Source organism: Lynx rufus, unplaced genomic scaffold (genome assembly GCF_022079265.1).
Source record: "Lynx rufus isolate CCGP_SWC_20201006 ecotype Redwood Valley unplaced genomic scaffold, mLynRuf1.p SCAF_7, whole genome shotgun sequence".
Taxonomy (NCBI): domain Eukaryota; kingdom Metazoa; phylum Chordata; class Mammalia; order Carnivora; family Felidae; genus Lynx; species Lynx rufus.
Window position 1 is genome coordinate 90,514,810 of NW_025814889.1, and position 10,238 is coordinate 90,525,047.

The 10,238-nt window shown below is 41.2% G+C and overlaps 1 long non-coding RNA gene across 3 annotated transcripts; it reads left to right on the forward strand.

Moving 5' to 3' along the window:
• Positions 1-1,641: 1,641 nt before the first annotated feature.
• LOC124502635 (uncharacterized) lies at positions 1,642-9,787 on the forward strand. 3 transcript variants are annotated; one of them, XR_006959956.1, is made up of 3 exons: positions 1,642-3,159; positions 7,470-7,659; positions 8,839-9,787. It is a non-coding gene; the product is annotated as an uncharacterized LOC124502635 (long non-coding RNA). The 3 variants fall into 3 exon arrangements; XR_006959957.1 differs by lacking the exon at positions 1,642-3,159 and adding an exon at positions 3,649-3,674; XR_006959955.1 differs by lacking the exon at positions 1,642-3,159 and having other exon boundaries at positions 7,274-7,659.
• Positions 9,788-10,238: the final 451 nt, after the last annotated feature.

Here is a 10,238-nt window from a genome sequence, read left to right on the forward strand (position 1 = left end):
ATTTTCCACTATGCTTTAATAACATGGAAAAATCAAAATTGCTTTTCCTGGTTTTCCTCAAGGGCAGCTGAATGTACTTCAAATACTATTTAGTTATAAGACAACCTTATCATATTTGGAGATCGGTAGAATAAATATTGCCTCACGTAGCTGAAATGTTTAGAGAAGTATGCCATTTTCATTATGTTCAGAAAAAATATGTACTTATAATTTGGTATATCATATTCTAGTAATAGAGAGATGGGTACAGAAAATTCCTACTTACCTGGAGTAATTTTTAAAGATATGTCTTTTTTTTTTTTAATTTTTTTCAACGTTTTTTATTTATTTTTGGGACAGAGAGAGACAGAGCATGAACGGGGGAGGGGCAGAGAGAGAGGGAGACACAGAATCGGAAGCAGGCTCCAGGCTCTGAGCCATCAGCCCAGAGCCCGACGCGGGGCTCGAACTCCCGGACCGGGAGATCGTGACCTGGCTGAAGTCGGACGCTCAACCGACTGCGCCACCCAGGCGCCCCAGCATATATGTTTTGTAAAGGTCATGAAAGCTGTGTTGTATGTGCCCTCATGTATTTTCCTATAATCCTGTCTACCTCTGTTATGGGCATTATAGAAAGGAGAGGTTGAAACTTACCCTCCTCGGTTGGAAGGTAGAAATGAAAATTACTCTGGTTAAACCAGAATTTCTCAAAGAACATGTGGACCACCTGTCTTAGAATCATCTAGGGTACTATTAGAAATGCAGATTCCTGTATCCTTCACCAAACCTGCTGAATCACTGTATCTGGGAAAGATCCCAGGATAGTGACAGGCTCTCCAGGTAATTCTCACAAAAGTTTGTGAATCATTGCCAGATGGCTTCTGGACCTGAGTGAGCAACCTAGGGTAGGCAGCACCAAAACAATTCTTCCCATGAATGCTGATACAGGAAACAAATGACGAAGATTGAAGTGGGTGTGCCACTTCCCACGGAGTATGGGAACAGGAAATAATATGTTCTACCATCAGACCGAAGGGATTTGAGAGGCAAAGTTGGAAATAGTTCAGAGCTATTTCATTCATATTTATAACATAGGCTTACTGAAGGTGTAGATTTCTTGTTGTATTTTTCTTTATTGATGTGAAGTAACATGAAATTAGCTGAGCATCATTTGATTCATTTGGAACATGTTTTTATTGTTTTAATGCTTTGCTTTTACTTCGAACACTATAGTAAATGTCTTTTGGGGTTTCTTTTCACTAAGTATCTTGAGTTTTCAGAGCTTTAGATGCCAAAGAATTACTTATTTTTGTTAATCAAGCCAATTTTACTTGTAGTTCTAGTTATAATTATGTTACCACTGGGACCAGAATATCATGGTATTTAGAAAGAACTTCTTTTTCCCTTTTTTTTTCCTTTTATGCCACTGTGGAAAGCTAAGTTGATGATAGTTCTGTTTGATAGTTTCCATTGGTTTTTCCCATGAGAGTTAGACATGCATAAACCTCCCTTAACCACCTCTCTCCTTCCCCCTTCAACAATCCCCTATCCACCTAACCCCATCTGAAGGGTCAGTCAACAGTATTTATTTATGAAGCACTTACTACACTATGGGAAGTCGCAAAAGAAGACTTTCCTTTTCAATATTCTATTACTGTTGAGAATTCAGTAGTAGAATTCAAATCTCGCTCCACAGCTCTATTATCCCAAAGTTCGCAATACTCACTTCTGCTCCGAGGCAGCCTTCGCTAAGCCACAGGTCGGTCATCAAGGCTGACCTTAGTATTTCCTCCACCTGTCTTCTCCAGAATGCTCCCCAGCCGTATGCACTGTGGGCCTTCTGGTTTTACCATGGGCTGTTCTTGGGTACGCGTGATCATCAGTTCCGAATCCTAGTCTGCCCCTCTGTTTACAAAAGGAGTGGGTTGAAACCAGGCTGCTTTCTCCTTGTCGTTTTGACCTTTCAGCCTCCATGGGTGAGACACTAGCACCTGGTGAAGGAGATTTCAGACAGCATCATTAAGTAGGAGAGATACAGGTTAAAGCTCTGCAGCACTATTTTGGGTTTTCACTTGCATCTCCCAGGGGATAAGATCTCAAGGGTTGGGACCTTTTAGGCAGAGAAAGTCACCCTCCCGAATGCTCCTGCCTGCCTTGCTTTCAGTTCTGTATTACCACCTCAAAAAGCCTTCCTTCTCTGAATCTTTCAACTCCCCCTATTCCTCCACTAAAAGGGACGTCCTTGTCTGAGCATATGTGTGTACATGTGTATGCATACATGTAGGTGGAGGATGATAGACAAACTGACTGCGGGTCCTCCAATTCATGTTTCTTATTCAGTAATTCTCTCCAGGCAGCTGTGAGCTGGTGGTTTCTTTGCTGATTAACCCACACGTTAAGCAGGCGTGCACACACACGTTCATATAGATTGTACTGGATGGTATAAAACCCAAATATCGAGAATAGAATAAAGCCACAATATTAGTAAAGTTCATGCCCTGGCTGGTAAATAAATAGGTCTGTAAAGAACTATTTGACATCTTTATGGATCTCTTCAGGAGCCACAAAATCGCTGGACTAGCTCTTGATGACTTTCTCTCCCTTTCACAGTGGTCACATTGCACACATTTTATTTCAGAATCTGCCTCGGAAAAATATGAGGATGAAAAATATAGGTTTCCCAATTAAACTGAGTTTCAGATAAACTATAAATAATGCTCCATGAAATACTTAGGATATACTAAAAATTATCTGGTGTTTATTTAGAATTCAGACTTATCTGGGTATCCTGCATTTTTTTCTGGCAACTCTTTTCCTACCATAACACCTTGTTTATCTCTAGTCTTACTGCTAATATCTTAGACTAGGGACTCTACCTCCAATCTGGGTATCTGCACCTGCCTGGGTGGCCTTCCCAGCGCTACTCTTCTGATTTCCCCTCATAGCCTGCTACACACTAAATTTTTTAAAACTGCTGTTTTCATTATGTTTCTCTTCCACACAAGAAAGTATGATGCTTCTGTTGCTTTCCAAAGCGATTTTCACTGTGCAATTTTATACTAGATTTTGTGTGTGTCTGTTATGCATTTCCTTGGTGAACCTTTCTCTTTTAACAGAATCTCAAAGAGGTATCTTTGAGCTATGTGAAGAACTGTGGCTTATACGAAGAAACAAAAGTGGGTGAGTTTAGAAACATGCACCTTGCCTCAATGATGACTTTTCCTTTAGACATCAGTAGGTTGAAAGCCCCCTCATATCATTTAACTCCTGCCAACATCTTGCAGGATAGGCAGCAGGTCAGCCATTATTACTTTCATTTCAAAGACAAGGTCACTAAATCCCAGAGATGTGAATTGTAAAACAATTACATGGCATAGCCAGAGTTTGAATAGGAATCTGCCAACTGAAGTTGATTTCTCTGTCTACTTTTATGGACCACCAGTGTTGAAAAATATAAAATCAACTTTGATACAATATATTAAACAATATTTAAAAAAATTTTTTTAATGTTTATTTTTGAGAGAGAGAAAGACAGAGCACAAGTGGGGGAGGAGCAGATAGAGAGGGAGACACAGAATCCAAAGCAGGCTCCAGGCTCTGAGCTGTCAGCAGCACAGAGCCCAACGTGGGGCTCGAACCCAGGAACCGAGAGATCATGACCTGAAGTTGGATCCTTAACCGACTGAGCCACCCAGGTGCCCCATAAGCTTTGTATATATTTAAGCCTCAGAAAGGTTTCTCTCCCAACCCTGAAGAGATGTTCTCATTCCCTTCTGTCTGGTGGACCTTGTCATTTAGCTGTCAGTTACATATCACAACGATTGGATGTTTGGCCATTTGACCTATAGGGATGGCTTTTTAATGTGGTCACAATGGTGGAATATACCTGTGTTCCATTGCTACTATTCCTCAAATATTTAGAGATTATCAGGGTGTTTCAGAGCTCATTTATAAGTCACAAAATCATTAATATTTTATGTTTACTCACTTAAAAGCATAAAAAGGGAATAACTTAATTTGGTTATTCATCGATTCTGCTTGGTTCTAAATTTTGTCTTTTTCCACAAATGTGTTCTCAAAAAAATAAAAATAAAACTTCATTTGCCTCCCAGTCCTCCATACTTTTCCTATCTCTTTAGCCTCACCTTTTAAAAAAAAATAATTTTTTTTATTTTTTTCATCATTATAAGTGCACTCTTTATCTCCAGCCCCTTTTTCCCCCATCCCACTCCCACCACCCCACCACTCTGATAACCATCTGTAGTTAAGAGTCTATGATTTGTCTCCCCCCCTTGCTCATTTGTTTCTTAAATTCCAGTGAAATCATATGGCATTTGTCTTTCTTTGACTTATTTTACTCAGCATTATACTCTCTAGCTCTATCTGTGTTGTTGCAAATGGCAAGAATTTATTCTTTTTTTTTTTTATGGCTGAAATATGTCACTTCTTCTTTTCCTGTTTATCAATCAATGGACATTTGGGCTGCTTTTATAGCTTGCCTACTGTATAATGTGTAATGTATATTATTGTATAATAAACGTAAGAGTGCAAGTAACCCTTTGAATTAATGTTTCTGTGTTTTTTGAGTAAATACCCAGTAGAGCAATTCCTGGGTCGTAGGGTAGTTCTATTTTTAATTTTTTGAGGAATCTCCATACTGTTTTCTACAATGGCCGCACCAATTTACATAGTCACCAACAGTTTAAAAAGAAAATCTATGGACTTCTCATGGCTTGAATATCATTTCTATATCTGCAGCCCAGCCACCCTCTATACATATAACTTTCATATTTAATCACCCAGATGAACATTATCTTGTGTGTCTAAAAGCCATTTCACATTTAACATGTATCTTATGAAATGTCAATTCTGTAATGCTCAGGGGGGGGGAAAAAAGTTTAGAGACATTCTTTTCTTTCTTTCAAACCTTACATTTGGTATATTAGCAAATCTTGTGGGCCCCACATTTCAAATATATCTTCAGTTTGATCCCTTTTTGCTACGTCCACTGCTTCCCTACCCAATCACCATTATCTCTCACCTGGTCTCCCCTTTTGTCTCTGCACGCCTTGACAGAAGAGCCAAAGTTCTCTGTTAAAATGTAAATCAGACTATGTCACTCCGGTGTGTAAAGCCTATCAGAGCTTCCCATCTCACTACGAAGAAGCCAAAGTCCTTATTTATAAATGGTCCATAAGACCTTACCTGATTGCCTCTGGGGCCACAACCTTTGATGCTCTCACCACAGTCCCCTTTCACCCTCTTCTCCCCATGCCAGCCTCCGGGATGGTCCTCCTACAGGGCAGGGTGCTTTGGGTGTGGACTTTTTGCTTGCTGTTCCTCCTCTCTCACACACCAGCATGACTTACTTCTTTCTTGTACGTCTTTAATGTTACTTCCCCAACACTTTTAGCAACCTTCCCTGCCTTATTTCTCTTATTTGCAGTTACCACTTTAACATACTAAATATTTTAGGGGTGCCTGGGTGGTTCAGTCGATTGAGCGTCTGTCTGACTTCGGCTCAGGTCATGATCTCTTGGTCCATGAGCTCAAGCCCTGAGTCAGGCTCTGTGCTGACAGCTCAGGGCCTGGAGCCTGCTTCTGATTCTGTATGTGTCTCTCTCTCTGCCCCTCCCCCACTCATTCTCTCTCTCCCTCCCTCTGTCTCTCAAAACTAAACCAAAAAAAAATTTTTTTTTGAACATTAAAAAAAGATACTAAATACTTTGCCAGCTTATCTTATTTTCTACCCAGCTCACAGTAAGCATAAGTAAATATTTGAATAAATGAATGTGAAGATGATTTTCCTGTGTTGGAGATATTTTAAAAATTTCATCATGTATTTTGATGCAAATCTAAAAGTGGTTTTCACAAAACAGTTTGAATAATCATTCATCAGTGTGTGCAGCCTTCTAATATGATTACTTTGAGGAAGTAAAGACTGAAAAACATATTTGATAACATATTTACTATTAGCAAACGTGGATGTAAATATAAAAAGTATTGGAAGAAAACACACATTGAATGTATTATTAAATCTGAACTGACTTCCTTAAGAGGTGATTATGAATACAAATGTAGGACTCTAAGCTGTGCAGAGAAACTATGAGTCATTTCAGACACAGGAAATCATGTCAGATAAAGCTTAAAGGCAAAGAGTGACTCTGGTGATTGAAAGTTGGTAAGTGATGATAAAGGTTAATAATATTAGTATTATATTGATATTTATTAAGGACATAGGTACATAGGTAGCATGGGATTGTGCTAAGTGTCATGCATGGTGGTATCTTTATTTTTTCATTCTACAGAAAGAAAAAAGAATGTCAAAGCTTAGGCAAAGTTAAGTAGCTTGCCTACTGTCCCATGGGCTTTAATGGTGGAGGCCATGCATGAATTTAGATCTATCTGATCCCGAAGCTCAGGTCCCTGACTACTGAGTGGAGCTGTATCTGATTATGAGATTAAGTTCTAATGGCAGCTCGCAGAGTGAAATTTAGGCAGAGGTTAAACTACTGCAGAAAATCCTGTAAGGAGACCATTTTGGAGAGCAACATGCCATTTCCCAGAAAGCCCAGCACAGCCGGGATTTCCTCTACTACTGGATCAGATTGCAGCTGCTTTGGCTGAACATATGAAGGAGGTAGTTTGCAGTTAGGGGCAAGTTGTGCGTGGTTCGAAAAATACCTGTAAACACTGGATGCACACACTGTGGGGTTAGGTGCTCTCGACAGAAGAAGCACTAAGAGACTGAATGAAAGTAGAATCAAGTCTCCCATCAGAATTTTCCTGTGCAGTTTCAACTGTTCATTCTTGCTCCTTCCCCTTCGCTCTCTTTTCTTCTGTATGTGTATATGGTTGATGTAGCATATATCACTTTATGTGATGCGATCTTGCTAACAGTCAAGCAGCTTTGCTGGTCTAGAGAGGATTATTTAATGGTCTACAATATTGAAAATCTTGTCAAAATAGTTATTGTTGTAGCGCAGCCACCTATCCAAAGCTGGGAGAATCAGGTAGCGCATCCATCATGGGAATACATCAACTATCTCCAGAATTAACAAAAGGGATGGCTTCCACTGTGTAAAAGAAGATTTCAAGTGTCTCCGTGAGCCAGTCAGCATTGACTCTGTGTCCCTCACGTTGTTGAGAATAGTTCTCCTCGACCCCACTCCCACCCCAGCACACTGAGGCAAGGGGCACGCTTCTACCAATATAGAAGTGTTCTCGGCAGAGCTGAGTCACACCGTTCTACTTCCCAGATTAGGAAAGCAGAATCTGTGGAATTTGGATTGAGTGTAGTCTGGAAACCCTTCTCCTGGATCGTCTATGACATCCTCCTATGAGATGATTTCCTTACTCTCCAATCATCACTATTGGTTTGAAACAACGGCACTTGATAAATGTTCACTGAACTTAATAGGGTTTCTCCCCCTAAATGAGGGGCTTTTGAATCCTATCCAGTCCTAACCTGTCCATTCTCCTGTTTGCAGTTGTTGGCACCTACCCAAGATGTTCCTTGGGGTACGTGGCAGAGAAGCTGTCCCAAAGCTCTGTGTAGTGGCCGAGAGGATCTCACTGAAGAGCTGAGAACAGTACGTCAGAGAGACCACCGCTTGAAAGCCTGTCGTGCTTACAGCCTCCTTTCGAAAGAGGCCGCCCCGACCACAACCCCCTAAGCAGGTAGCAACGCAGTCTGTTTCTTCAGCATGGGTGACCATGTTGTCTAGCACGTGAGCCGTCCATCCTAGCCACAGATGGAGTAGGAGAGGACACCTAGCTCAGAGGTAGCCAGCCTATGGGCTGCTCAGTGGCTTCGAGATAGCCTCCAAGGAGAGCTTTCCCCTAAAAGCACAATGGTGACAGATTCTCTCCTCGGGGACATTTGATAGTAGACAGAGAACTGGCAGCAAGTGGGAACAGGATGGAAAGAGCTGCGGTTGTTTGTGCACCTTGAATTATGGCCGCATTCTGAAGGCATCTGACAAAGAGCTGACGCAGAGGTGTGCCGGGGCTGGCCCTTACAGGCCTGAGAGCTGGTGCTCGAATCTCTTCCCAGCTCTGCCGTGGGTCGGTGGGAACACTGGCACCACATAAACTGATTTTTGTTACAGCTGAGATCTCCCGCCTTCAGATCTGGTTGTTCAACATTTATTTACCAGCACATCGCTGGGCAGGGGGAGGGATGGGAGCAGGGGAAGCAGTCACCTCTTCTTGTGGGTCCTTTGTCTGAAAAGCAAACAATGCTTAAGGTAGTATGTTGCCGCGGTTGGTATTAAGATCATAATAAAAAAGACATTAGAGAAAACGTGGTGAAATACGTGATTTAAGTCTCAGTCGTCCAGGTACAAAGCTCATAGGAATGTGGTCAGAATGTGGTAGTACTTTTCTGGTTCCTGATGCCTATCAAAGGCACAGGCCCCCACCTCCCAGGCCCACAAAGGACGACCTGACAAGCCGGTTAAGCCTCAGGTCTTATTTCCACATGTATCCTTTACCCCTGTGACTTGAGGCAACTTGAGGGCACATGTTACTTCAAACCGCAAGAGCCCAATGAATATAGTTTTTGAGTGCCTTTTTTTTTCTTTTAAATGTAGGGAGAATAGGACAGATCAGTACAGTCAAAAGACTAGATATGACTTTGGAATGAGGCTTGATCCCCCCATACTACTTCACCCCTTCCTAGTAGCGTAATTTATCATCTATGCCTCAGTCTCCTTAGCTGTAAAATAGGGATGAAAAACAATAGGCTCAGAGATGTTTGTAGGGATTACATAAAGTACCATGTGTAAAACACCAGCAGAGCTCCCGGCACTTGTCATGCATTCAAGTAACCTTAGCTCTTTCTCCTCTCTTCAACAGACTTCTCGAAGCCTTTACAACAGCTGCTGCTTTTCTGTCAAGTCGGCAGAATCGACACAATTACTTCACTCTCCACTCACACTAATATGAACTAGGTTGTATGACAATGCATTCTTTATGAGTTTAGGTGTTTGTATATAAGGCCAACTAAACTATTTTACATATGGCTTAATTATTACAGTCCTTTTAAACAAGTTTTTCCTTACACTCAGCTCAGCACTCCTGTAAGTCAGTCCACAAATTACTGTTCTCATTTCCTTTTCTTTTTAAACAACTCCTTAGACTCTGGGCAAAGAACTATGTTAGGTGTTGTAAGGGAATTAAGAAAAACAGATGCTTATGTAATACACAGTTAAAGATACAAAGAAGAGGAAAGGGAGGGAATACTCGACAGTCTTCCTGAGTATCCTCTTCCCACTGCCCAGCTTCTGGGGAGCTAAACTGAATGATAATACCATGTGTCTTTTAAATCCCTCATTTACTGTCTTGCAGTTTATTTACCCCTAGCTTACTTAGATCATCTGCCCTTAGTCCCATTATCACTGCTAGTACATGAAGGCTGAAATCCGCCCATTTGCCAGGAGTAATTCATGGGAGGTTGTGCTTGTCAGTACCAGATGATTTAAGGGGAGCCCCTTGCAAATGGACTGGCTTTTGACATGTGGGCCTTAATTCTTTGCCAGAATTACATTTGTTTCGAAGTTTCTGATTTTCAAACAAAGCGTTTTAAAACAAGCAGTGTGATGTACAAATTACCATCCTTCAGTTCATATTAGAATAATCCACTCTAAATCTGTTGGACATTTACCCCGTAAGAATTTTGCATCAATAAATCATTTCTGTAGCATCTTAAAATGCGCATAAGTAATCATATAACATCCTGCATCTCCAGGGCCTGTCCCGTTAGTGTGAATAAAAAAAATAATAAATTATAGTAATCAAGACATAATTATGTTGTCTTAAAAAGCTAAGGGTCATTTGGACTTGATTACTGAAGGAGTTATCAGTGCCAAAGAAAAGTCAGGGAACTACTTACTGGCTTGGGCCTGTAATTAAACATCTGGGACTGACATTTCGGTCATCAGAAGTAGCACCTTTGGAATAAATTTCAACACTGCCTTTTAGAGGAGCTACAGCAAATACAGAACCAGTGTAAGGGCTGGAGAGAGGTTGGTGGAGGAAAGGCCGACTGGCCTCAACATCAGCATTTAGCTATTAGGAAAACTGATGTCACAGTAGCTTGCCTAAAGTCCATATATAGTATTCAAATACTAGTTTGGGAAGAGTCGCTTTGTAATTTTGTCTAAGAACCTCCACCCCCCCTCCCACCCCCACCCTGCGGAACACACACACCTGGTGTCCAGGGACCGCTCACCTGGAATGCGGGTGGGTGGTTTTAA